At 47.8% G+C, this 12,954-nt stretch overlaps 1 pseudogene; it reads right to left on the bottom strand.

Moving 5' to 3' along the window:
• The window catches only part of LOC119164365 (zinc transporter 7-like), a 642,854-nt pseudogene that overhangs the window by 409,979 nt on the left and 219,921 nt on the right, over nt 1-12,954 (bottom strand).

Here is a 12,954-nt window from a genome sequence, read left to right on the forward strand (position 1 = left end):
ACAGAGCTTTAAAACTAAGTTCAAGGGGTCAGACTAGAAGTGGATGATGCAATGGAATATATAAAACAACGATGACAGAAAAATTTAAACATCAAGAAAACGCTGCATTCACCGTACCATATGAGAATGAACCAGTTAGCTCAGAGGCTCCACTGGGAAAATGAGAGTGGAAAAGGGCAGAGAAAATAGTTTCTAATAGCACATAACGAGGCCTTGGCGGCATTCCAATTATGCTAATAAAGAAACTAGGACTAAACTCTAAGCAAACATTAGGAGAGGAAGCTTGTAGAGCAATAATGGATGGTGAAACTCCCAATGGGTGGAAACTAGGCAGAATGAGCATGACCTATAAAAAAGGGGAACAAAGTCGTTATTAACAACTACTGCATATAACAGTGACATCAGTTGTTTACAGGCTGGTGATGCAGATATATAGTAAAGGAAAAACTACAGACATGGGTGGAGAATGAGGGGGTGCTGGGAGAACTACAAAGTGGCTTCCGTAAACGAAGGAGGTTGGAGGAGAATCTAATTTCGTTGATGCAATGTATTGAAATAGCGGAAAAACAACACGGGTCACTGTGGCTGGCATTTCTAGATGTCAAGGAAGCTTACGATAGTGTGATTCAAGAAGAATTGTGGGGAATACTGGAAACACTAGATATGGAAGATGGAATAACTAATCTTCCAAAGGATATCTATAAATGTAACAAGGTAGTTATCAAATGCAAAGAACTGGTACATGAAGCTATAGATGTACAACGAGCACTTGGACAGGGATGTCCCTTGTCACCGTTGTTATTTATGGTGCATCTACAGTGAGAAGAAGCCAAATCAGAGGGGAGTCAACTCTGCTTCCGCCTCTCTTTTACCAAGCAAGGAAAACACAATTTACAGTCATTACCAGCATTGATTTATGCAGATGATATATTATAATAGCCTACAAAAAGACCACACGTCCTTGTGTGGTCTTATCTACAGGTTTCAGTTAAGGTGTAACGTGACACGGGTGGAGGTGCTCGGTAACAGTCTATGTCGCCGGTTCGAATCCCGGCTGCGGTGGCTGCATTTTCGATGGAGGCGGTAATGTTGTAGGCCCGTGTGCTCAAATTTGGGCGCACGTTAAAGAACCCCGGATGGTCGAAATTTCTGGAGCCCTCTGCTAAAGCGTCTCTCATATTCATATGTTCGTTTTGGGACGTTAATTCCCACATATCAATCAATCGTTTGTGAACGAGTGTGAGGGGTTGTGTTTGTGCTCTGCCGTGCATGAGTGCCTGCGTGCGTATGCGTGTGCGCGCGCTTGTGTGTGTAGGCGAGTGCCCACCTTCGTGTTTGTGTACTTTTGTGTGTGAGGCACTTATTAGGCACTTATTACTCTTCTGAATGATTGTAACTCTTTTAGACGGCAAGTATCACACACCAGTCTTATAGTTGTACTTGTTTCATTTTATACGGTGTCACTTCTTTTTTTCACGTGTAAAATGAACCCACCTTCCATTTGTACCTCTATAGCTAAGCGGTGTCTGTGTGTATGCGAAATAAAGGTGGTTGCGCCCAGCCACCACTTTACACATAGTTGCGAGACGCGCGCCAAACCTGTCTACTTGGCGTAGGAGCACATTTGCAGAAAGCTCCACTTCCGTAGCCCTCCTTTCATTGCCGAAAACGTTGCGTGCGATAAAGTAGGTAAGCTTGTGCATTGAAGGCCTCAGTACCACAAGGTATCTCCGCAAACAACCACGATGCCAGCTCAGCTATCCTTCGGGTCGTTCCCTCTTGTGAAAGCGTTAAACAAAAAAGCACCTCAATAAATCAAGCGGGGAAGTACGTTCTTGTGTGTATATTTTACGGATGTGCTGTACGAGAGTGCACATATTTTTTTAGAAAACTGGCTCACGGTTGTGTTTGCTTCGGTCACTATCATCACGACAGGAGCTGGGGCGTGAAAAAAAAAAGAAATATAGCGCCAGCTACCATCAATCCTTGTATTTGTTTCATTTCAGGCGGTTGGGTGGGGCGAAAAAAAATAAAGTGCAAACCTAACGCATGGTCTGTGATTTCAATAAAGCGACATCTTAAAGCTCCGCAAACTATACCGCAAAGACACCAAAGGAAAGGAGTGTTAGTAGGCATTCATCGCCATGCGGCGAATGGTGTGGTTACACCCCCTTTTGCAATCACGCCTCCTCCGTTCGTATGAGACGGCCGGAGGAATACCGCCGCCGCGTGCGCCGATCCAGGTGGCCGTAGGCCACTCGTATTAGTTCAAGCCATGAATCGCCATGGCATGCAGTCACCGGCTAGGATGGTGCAGGAATGTACAAGCGCTGCCCGCTGCCGAAGAAACCCGCCAGGCGCGGCTAAACGGAAGTGGGTGGTGCTTGTGGCCGTAGCAGGCGAGCACTGCAGTGCAGAAACCGTCATACGGCTGCGGACTTGTGGTTGATCTGGCTGAAAGATGGCGACACTCGACCGGCAGCGCGTCGAGTAAGATAGTGTGCATAAGCACCTGGTCCATGGCGCCATTCACAGCGGGAACGCTATCGAGCCCATTGAACCATGCCTAGGGTAAGGTCGGGTAGAACGGCGGCCCTGGCGGGCAGAGTGGCCAAAGCATAGACCCATGGTTTGCCGAAGGGCACGTTTGTTGTCTCCTTATGGCGCACTGCTTAAGAGGTGAACAATTGGGATGAAGGACTGGACGTGCACAAGCGCAAACTCTCAACCGAGTTTATTGGACAGACACTTGATGCTTTCATGCAATCGCGTTTCATGGTTAAAAAAGGTTCGGGTAATGAATCACAAAACATTTATACAGTACAATTGAAATTACCAGTCATGCCAAGGTAACACGCGCTAATCACATATCTTGCATTGAAGTTTAAGACACATCGTTTCTTTTGGCGGCTGCGGCCACGGCAGCTGCCAGCGTCCGACAGGCCAGGCGCGCGAAGCCGTTCTTTAGCTCGTGCAGCTCCAGCTAGGCACATGCTGCCCGAGAGGTGTGGTGAGGAGGCTAAGAAATGATGATAATGATTATGATTCATGGCTATGATGATGAAGCTACAGACGGTAATGGCAACATTCCTGAAGGCGTAGACTTCAACACGTGAGGCGACATGAAGGATCTTTCAATTTCGACCCCCAACCCAAGGCGTGGTGGGTGCTTACAATTTTGGAAAGTCTGCTGTAATGGTGGGAGCGAAAGTCTGACGAAGACCACGTGATGGAAAGGCACTCCTTTTCTGTTGTAGAATATAGGCTTCCGTCTCTGATAGCAACCGGCATGCGCAACTCGCGAACCTTTCGAGTCCCTCAATCTGTTGTGGCATGCAAGCAGTCGCTTTGTCTAGCTTTGCGCAGCTTAGTGCATTCTTTTCTGTTTTTTTACACCATGGTGGTGCACACCTTGTCCAGAGGAGGCGAACAACCGTGGCGTAGTTTTTGCTTTCAGTAAACGCACTTAGTTAATGGACGTTGTACAAGCGACAGGTACGCCGCAGCCGCAGGCTCATGTGGCGAGTCTCGGATGCAAACAGCGTTCATTCATTCATGACCACAGGGTTTTAAACCCTGTGGTCATGAATGAGTGAACGCTGTTTGGCGCTTCGGTATGTCTGCGCATATCACTGAAAAATCAATAAGCATACAAATGATTCATATTTGTTGTTTACAATCTGGATACGCCTGCATTTTCAGTAAAACAGACGAATGGTTCACCTGCAAGTATGGAATCTAAGGATTTCTAACCACTCAGCAATGCAGTGTCGATATATTCTGGCAACTACATTTGAGCAGAATTGATTAAGTGCATTCACAGCAAAGAACACGTGAGGTGGCTTAAACGAGTCCCTGTCACCCGCCGAAGCTACACACTACGTCTTATTCACCATGCTGGACAGTTTGTTGCCATAAACTGTGGCAGCTGGGATGCAGAGACTATGTGAAGCTAAGTTAAAAATCACTTCCATTATTGTCAATTCTCACTTTCAAATAATCTCATCTGATCGTGCTTTCAAAGATTAAAAAATCAGGCGAAAAGTATGCGCCTTTTATTTCGATGCGAAGGTCTATTTATTTACTTGTCTTGTGAAATAGGTTCTCCTAAATTTTTGCGCCCTCACAACATACATCACGCGAAACAAGCTTCAAACTACGTGAGGCTTGCTGAGTATGCTACTACAAGGCTAGGAGAAAAAGTGTTTGAGCTAGAATGAGCCTCTCGATGCTTTCATCGAACAAGCTGTGTGTTTTGGACCATTTATTCTCAATATTTGCGCACGCACCTTGATGCGAGTGTTGACCCGTGTGGAAGCAGACGAGGCCAACTATATTGACGAGCAGGCCCAAGGCTGAGATCAGGAGTAGTCGTTCGTGCTTTACTTCCGGTGGGTCGACGACTCTCTGCGCATATTTTTAAAATCCTGATGAGGCAGGGTATTTCAACTTCGCTAACCTATATAATCACTGACAATCAAAAGTAACTGTTGATAAATAAAAAAGGTTAAACAGGAACCTATAGAGATTCCTTTTTGTGAGGCATGTTCGCTTAACAACACTCGTAAAGTGGGGTCTATCGTGTCTCTTAAGAAAACAATAAATATCAAATTTACACAAATGTGAGTGTTACACCTAAGGTCTAGCCATGCTAAACTGCATAATCATGTGCTGATGAGTGCACCCATACTATATCCGCATTGCCACGTAGCATCATTCATTTCTCCTCAAGGACTGATGATTGTTCTGGAAAGCAAGTGACCAAGTTACGCCAAACTATTAGTTTCAGTTTCAGGTCATTGAGCACTTTCTTTACATAATTGGGGAAAGAAAACGCAAGAATAGGAGCAAGAAGATGCTATGTTAGTAGCTTGACGAGTCTCCTACCCTTTTGTACTTGGCATCGCAGAAACCGCAGAGCGCACATAAAATATGATTGGACGTCAATTTTGAAACTTCAGGAAATCATGAAATAATACACAACAGCACACTACATCAGAGTTTTAAGTTTACCTAAATAAGCAAAGCATACACAGAAAAAAACAAATATGAAACAGTAAAATTTTATACACAATCATGAAAGCAATACATGTTTCGCTAAATGGCTAACAAAATCACCATCAATTTAATAAAAAGTGTACATCACTGAGCATACAAAAAACACAAGTTCTGAAGTGGTATAGAGTGGAAAACACGGCTGAGTGAAATGGTAAATATTTTACTGGTAAAAATTTTACACAAAAAATAACAACTTAGAATAGCATGATTACACACACGGATAAACAATTGAGCATTTAGCGACGTGACGGTGTCGGACGGAGACGTGTCGTCGTTGCTGGTTGAATGAAAGGACGAGACGTACAGGAAGTGGGCTGCCAAAGTAGAGCGGCGGCCGTGGCGACCAGCCTGCCGAAAGCACACACCAACGTTCTGGGCACCTCGCGCCACGAGCCACCAGCGCTCGTCATCTTTTTCTCTAGCCGGCTGGCCGCCGTTTACGCTACGCTACAAGCACTATTATAGGGTGTTTTGTTTTAAAGAGTGTTCTATGCTCATGCGATGCTATGACATTAGTTATGCTTTAGGTGCCGCAGTCATAACAATCTGTCTGGTATGCGGTGGCAACGTATTGAAATTCTTGTTTTATACAAGGATGGTGATGAGCACTGACACACTAGGCGTAAGAACAAACAAGGCAACAAAGACACCTCTCTCGTGGCGGCTGTCACGCATTTGGCCGTTTGCGGATAATGAATTGAGACAAGACACGATTAACGACACAACGTTTAATAAACACAAACACGGTACAAAAACTATATATAAAAGTACAAATGAAACGTTCATAACTTCACATTCCGACTAAGCCTGACTGATCCTACATGCAAACCACACTACATACTAAACTGTTTTAGTTAGTCGGGCCTCTCTGGCCTCGTGGTTGCGCTGACTTTACATGACAGCTGTTCACTTCTCTTTAACGTTTGGGATCAAACCGAGGAAAAAATCGTAAGCCGTCTGACGCAATAGTCAGACCCGAACATAACTGATGATGTCATAGACCGACCTCACAGTGAGTGACACTACGCCACCGCTGCCGCAGTGCTTGCCGGTACTTGGAGTACTCGGCTGCGGCTGCGTCGTTGCGGTTGCATCACTGCTATATATAGATGTCTGATCGCTTTGTATAGACCTAATGCCATGTGTGGGTTCACGTGCTGTGTGCCAGGATACTACAAGAAAAGCCTGAAAGACAAGGGCACGAGCTTCTATGTGTTCCTGGAGGATACGAAGCTCCGCCAGGAATGGGTGCAATGAATAAACACAGTCGGACAGAGTGGCAATTGCGGCAAGCTTTCTTCTTTAACGTGTTTGTGATATTGTTGTGTCGAATGCAAGACATGTTAGCACGATAGTACGTAGTTAGAGGATTGCTGAGCACGACCTATATATAGGCTGATGATTGAATGACCGAGCGTCTTCATAGTTGTGTTTGACCTTTTCCCCGAGGCGATCGTTGCAAGCGGCAGGAGATTTCGCATGAAATAGTGTTCGCTAGAACGTAGTTATCGCCAAGGAGGTTGCTACTTTATTGACTCATCTCCTACAAAAAGGAATGAGTCGAGCGTCTAGCAGCAACGAGGTTTCTGATGCAAGGCAGGCTTCTCCGGAGCACGGCAAAGCTGTTTCTCAGCGGTTCAGGTGTCAGCCAACAGCACCGCGAGTGAAAGCGCGCCAAAAAAACAAAACAAAAAAGCAGATAACAGGGCCTGGTGACGGCCCTGTTACATGAACTCAAAGTCCCCGCCAAACAGCCACTCGCTTTTTGTACACACAGCACTACTTTACATTCACCATGAACACCCCAAATTATAAAAAGGAACGTCAGGGGCCTTATCAGAAACCTTGACGACATCCAAGAACTTTTACACGAACACTCACCAAAAGTGCTGTGTGTATAAGAAACACACCTTAATCAAAACACACCAATTTCTTCGTAAATACGTTATTTTCCGAAAGAACCATGATGATGCCATGACATCATCCGGAGGTGTTCCCATTATAGTAAATCAAGGGATTGCATGCACACACAACTCCAAACATCCCATCATGGCAGTGGCATGATGGCTGAGCCACGCCGCTCTTTCGGCACCAAGAGTACCGATGTATTCATTAGGGGAAATGCTCTATGCAAGTAGGGGAAACGCTCTATGCATTTCCCCTACTTGCGGTGGGCTCATCGGCGCGTCAACACTGGTTCGTGCTTACCAACCACTGCTTTTCACCATGCAGTTTCTTGGCCTGGCGTCCTTCGGTCTACCGGAGCTGGCCCTCGGGGGCCCCGCTGGATCCACCCCGCTACTCGGGTACCGTGGTGGCCTGGCATGCTCCCTTGGGACTGCGCCCTGCTCAGAGCACCTGTATTCCCCGGCACGCGAGGCTGCGTGCGCCGTGTGCGCACACGATCAAATCAACTCATGTCAACTATCATCGACTATCTTCCTTCAACCCGGCTATCTTGGCACGGGTTCCGGTTCCGCATCGACAACGGCTACGCCCCTTCCGCTAGGATCGGATATATTGCCTCACCATCGCCTGCGCGCCTTTTGTGGGCTCGTCGGCACGTCAACAATGGTTCGGGCTTTTCAACCACTGCTTTTCGCTATGTAGGTAACTAATAGTGACTCCCTTTTTGCCAAGCGAACCAGTCATAAAGCGTTAGTCGTGCTGCCGAGCCCACATTCACTTTGCACCACTGTGTATGACTGCTCTTGTATACTGTTTGACTTATTATTATTGTCCGGTGATGTTGAATTGAACCCCGGTCCTAATGGCAGTGTAAACTCTGAACTGCTTACCACGCTACGTCAGCTTCAGTCTAGGCAGTCAGCCATCCTAGACCAACTAAAATCTATTCAAGTAACCCTGACTGATCATGAGAAAAGATTTGTCGAAATAACTTCTAGGTTGGCCAAAATTGAATCTGAGTGCACCGAGTTTGTGGCTGCCAATACTGAAATTTCCACACTTCATGCGGCAACCGACGCTTGCGTCGCACATGTGTCTGCCCTGACTGCTCGAGCTGACGACGCCGACAACAGGTCTTGTCGATGTAACCTCGTCTTTTATGGGTTAAAAGACACTCCTAATGAAAGGTGGCGTGAGTCCGAAAAACTAATCATTGATAACTGCATTCAGCATCTTCAGTCCACCATTGATCCGCGTGAAATTAAACGCGCTCATAGACTCGGATCATATTGTAGCGATGCTGAGGCAGACAGGCTGAAAAACAAGCAACTTTATTAGGGCGAACTTGTGCCCACAAGCCTAATGACTATCGTCGTCGAGTCCGAGTAGACGAGAGGCACAGATTCAACAACTTCCTCTTTCTCGTTGTTGGAGCGCACGAACGCGTGACGCATGCCAGCCGGGTCTTGCTGGTGCTCTTGCCATGATGATTGCGGCGGCTACTTGGACGTGGCTAACCTGTCGCGGCATTATCCCCCTCCTCAGACGCATCGTCCCGATGCTTGAGAGAGTAAAATGATACATGCGCCCTCTCACTCGTTTTCCGACGATCTGTCGTGATAGGGCTTCATGCGGACTACGTGTACCACTTCCGTGGTATTGCGGCGTCTTGAGCTCACGTGTCCCGCGGATCGGACTTCATAAGTGACGTCGCTGATACGGTTGAGTACTTCATAAGGGCCGAAGTATCGACAAAGAAGCTTTTCAGAGAGTCCGCGGTGGCGCACTGGGATCCATATCCACACTTTGTCACCGGGATGATAAAGTGCGTCACTGCGTCGCTTGTTGTACCGACTAGAGTCGACGCGCTGTTGACGGCGTATTCGGTATCTTGCCATTTGTCGTGCTTCTTCGGCTCGTTGCAAGAAGTCATCTAAGTCAGGTGGATAGCTGTTTTCGTCCTGTAGGGGTAACATGGCATCCAGTGGGGTGGTCACTCTTCGGCCGAATACTAGTTCGAAAGGGGCAACGTGGGTTGTTTCTTGAACGGCGGTATTATATGCGAATGTTACGTAGGGTAATATTTCATCCCACTGTTTATGTTCAACATCGACATACATTGATAGCATGTCGGTCAGAGTTCTGTTGAGGCGTTCGGTTAAACCATTCGACTGAGGGTGATACGCCGTTGTTCTTCTGTGATCGGTATTTGTCATGCGCATCAGACATTGCATAAGGTCTGCAGTAAATGCTGTGCCCCGATCCGTAATAACGACGATGGGCGCACCATGTCTGAGCACTATGTTGTTCACAAAGAACTTGGCGACTTCGGCAGCTGTCGCACTGTACAGAGAGTCAGTCTCAGCATAACGGGTCAGATAGTCCGTAGCTACCACAATCCATTTCTTGCCTGCACATGATGTCGGGAAAGGTCCTAGAAAGTCCATGCCAACTTTTTGGAATGGGGCATCCGGAGGGTCTATTGGATGGAGAAGGCCGGCTGGTTTTACGGCTGGAGTTTTGCGCCGTTGACATTGACGACAAGTTTTCACGTAGTGCTGCACTGATGCGAGCAACTTAGGCCAATAGTACTTCAGGCGAATCCTTGCGAATGTTCGGCTCACACCCATGTGGCCGGATGTTGGCTCGTCGTGGCATGCATGCAGAATTTCCTGTCGCATGGCTGTGGGCACGACTAGTAAAAACGTTTCGCCATTAGGTTCAAAGTTCCTCCTGTAAAGGACACTTCCTCGAAGGCAGAACGTGGAGAGCCCTCTGGAGAATATGCGAGGTACTTGAACGTCGAGACCCTGCAGGTGTTGTATAAGCGCCAGCAAATCCGGGTCATCTCGTTGTTGTTGAGCGATTTCGGATGCGTCGACAACGCCTAGAAACGGGAAGTCTTCCGCTTCTGGTACACTTGGATCGACGGGAGAGCGTGACAGGCAGTCGGCATCACTGTGTTTCCTTCCAGATTTGTATACGACCGTAATGTCATACTCCTGCAGCCTAAGGCTCCATCTGGCTAGTCGACCTGACGGATCCTTGAGATTTGCTAGCCAGCATAGAGCATGGTGGTCGCTGACAGCTCTGAACGGTATACCATAAAGGTAGGGTCGAAACTTATTTATTGCCCAGATGACTGCAAGGCACTCTTTTTCAGTAGCAGAGTAGTTTGCCTCAGCTTTTGAGAGTTTGCGGCTGGCATAGGCTAACACTTTCTCTTGACCATTTTGCCACTGGACCAGGATGGCGCCGAGGCCGACATTGCTGGCATCGGTATGGACTTCAGTGTCAGCCGTCTCATCGAAATGGGCAAGTATTGGTGAACCCTGTAGCCGTTTTCTTAATTCATCAAAAGCTTTCTGTTGTTCGCTTTCCCATGTGAAGGGCACGTCGTTTTTCGTTAGTTTTGTAAGAGGTTCCGCAATCTTTGAAAAGTTTTCCACAAATCGCCTATAGTGGGCACATAAACCCAAAAATCGACGCACTGACTTTTTGTGTTTGGGTGTAGGGAACCTCTGAACAGCGGCTGTCTTTTCTGGATCAGGACGAACACCGTCAGAACTAATGACATGTCCAAGGAATCTCAGCTCTTCGAAGCAGAAGTGGCATTTTTCGGGTTTTATTGTCAAGTTTGCTGACCGGATGGCTTGTAATACAGTGCGCAGTCGCTCTAGATGTTTGTCGAACGTTGCAGAGAATACCACCACGTCATCCAAATACACTAGGCATGACTGCCATTTCAATCCCGCGAGGACAGTGTCCATCATTCGCTGGAACGTCGCTGGCGCGGAACAGAGGCCGAATGGAAGCGCTTTGAATTCGTAGAGGCCATCTGGTGTTACGAATGCCGTTTTTTCACGGTCCCGCTCGTCTACCTCTATTTGCCAATATCCGCTTTTCAGATCCAAGGAGGAGAAAAACTTTGCGGATCGCAGCCGATCTAGTGTATCGTCAATACATGGCAAGGGGTAGACATCTCGTTTAGTTACACTGTTGAGTTTTCGGTAGTCGACACAGAATCTAAGCGTGTTGTCTTTCTTCTTAACGAGCACTACGGGGGACGCCCATGGACTATTCGAAGGCTGGATGACATCATCCGAAAGCATTTCCTCCACTTGCTTCTTAATGATTTCCCGTTCTTTCTGTGACACTCGATATGGATGCTGGCATATAGGCCTCGTGTCGTCTTGCGTTATAATTCTGTGTTTCGTAATTGACGTGCGCTGGACCTTCGAGGCAATTGAAAAGCAATCAGAGAATTCTTTTACTAAGGCGTAAATCTGTTTCTTTTGACTGTCCGGAAGGCTCTGGTTGACGGTCACGGATGTGTCGATGTTGCAGGCCACTGGTCTAGTGGTTGACGTGGTTAAGCTGCATAGTTCTGTCGCCATACAGAAGTCGTGTAAATAGGCAATAGCCGTGCCTTGAGCGATGTGTTGAAGTTCATTGGAGAAATTCGTAAGTAGGACATCTGCACGGCCATTCGTCAAGTGAACAAGACCCCGAGCTACGCAGACACCTTTCTTCAAAAACAGCCCTACATTTGTATCCGCTATGCCTTCGCGGTTGTAAGATGCGTCATTCTCTACGAGCACCATTATGCTGCAGCGTGGTGGCACAGTTACGTCATCATGAACAACGCGTAGAGCAGTTAGGCGTCCCTCAGATTCCTCTACAGGTATAGCTCGTTCAGTCGAAAACGACACGCTGGACCTACGCAGGTTAATTACGGCGCCATTAGCTCGCAAAAAATCCATTCCTATAATGAGGTCTCTTGAACATTCTGGTAGCACAATGAAATCGGCAACGTAAATAAAGCCCCGTATTTCAAGTCTTGCGGTGCATCTGCCAAGGGGCGTAATAATGTGACCACCTGCCGTGCGTATCTGCGATCCACTCCACTGTGTCACAACTTTGTTTAGCTTCTTCACCATCTTGTGACTTATCACTGAATAATCAGCACCGGTGTCGACTAAGGCATTCAGCTCCCATCCTTCTATTCTCAACCGCAAATCTGAAGTAACGCTTTCGTGGTTGCACCGATTTACCGGAAATACACCGTCGTCGCCCTCAATCCATATTGGAGGATCTTCGTAATTGATGTTATCAGCGGCCTCACCTCCACAGGTCGCTTTCTTCAGTTTTCCGGGAGTGGACTTGGTGAGCGATGACCATGGGCTGCCTTGAAGGTGCACGTGGGCTGGATGACCGGTAGCGCATAGGCGATGGTGACCGTGACCGACGTTGGCGTAGAGGTGGCGAGTTCTGGCGCGTGGCCAAGTACTCCTCAATCTCCGCTGGTCGCTCGCCGTTTCGGGGGCACGGTGCATACGACGGGAAGCCTCTTAATCCAGCCTGTCGGTAAGGGCAGAATCTGTACAAATGACCCGCTTCGCCACAATGGAAACAAAGAGGCCTGCGCTCGTGATCACGCCAGACGTCACTTTTCCTGGGCCTAGGATCCGCATAGCGATGCGTGCTACGTGCTCCTGGGGGCAGATAGGTAGCCGTTGGTTCCCGTGGACGAGGTGCGCTGCGTGCTGTAGATGGGAGAGGAGTCGCCGCCATCGCAACTGCTGCATTGTTGTGTACTGTGGGTTGTCGGAGAACTTCAGAGTACGTTCGGGTAGGTCGAACTGGCTGCAGCTCACGCTCTGGTTCTCGTATGACCTGCCTCAGTTCGTCACGAACAACGTCTGTAACGGATAGTGCAGTTGAAGTCTGGGGCATTTGCAGTCTGCTCAGTTCTTCCCGAATAACTGATCTAATGAGCTCTCGCAGGGCTTCAACGTCGTTTCGCACGCCTCCAGAGAATAGCTGTGCAGATGCGCAGTTAACATTCCGGTTGTACTGCCGAGCGCGCTGTTCTAGTGTTCTTTCGATGGCCGTCGCTTCGGAATAAAACTCAGCAACAGTGCTTGGAGGGTTGCGGACGAGAACGGCGAACAGCTCTTGCTTTACTCCGCGCATTAGATGGCGCAC

Source organism: Rhipicephalus microplus, chromosome 3, assembly GCF_043290135.1.
Source record: "Rhipicephalus microplus isolate Deutch F79 chromosome 3, USDA_Rmic, whole genome shotgun sequence".
Taxonomy (NCBI): domain Eukaryota; kingdom Metazoa; phylum Arthropoda; class Arachnida; order Ixodida; family Ixodidae; genus Rhipicephalus; species Rhipicephalus microplus.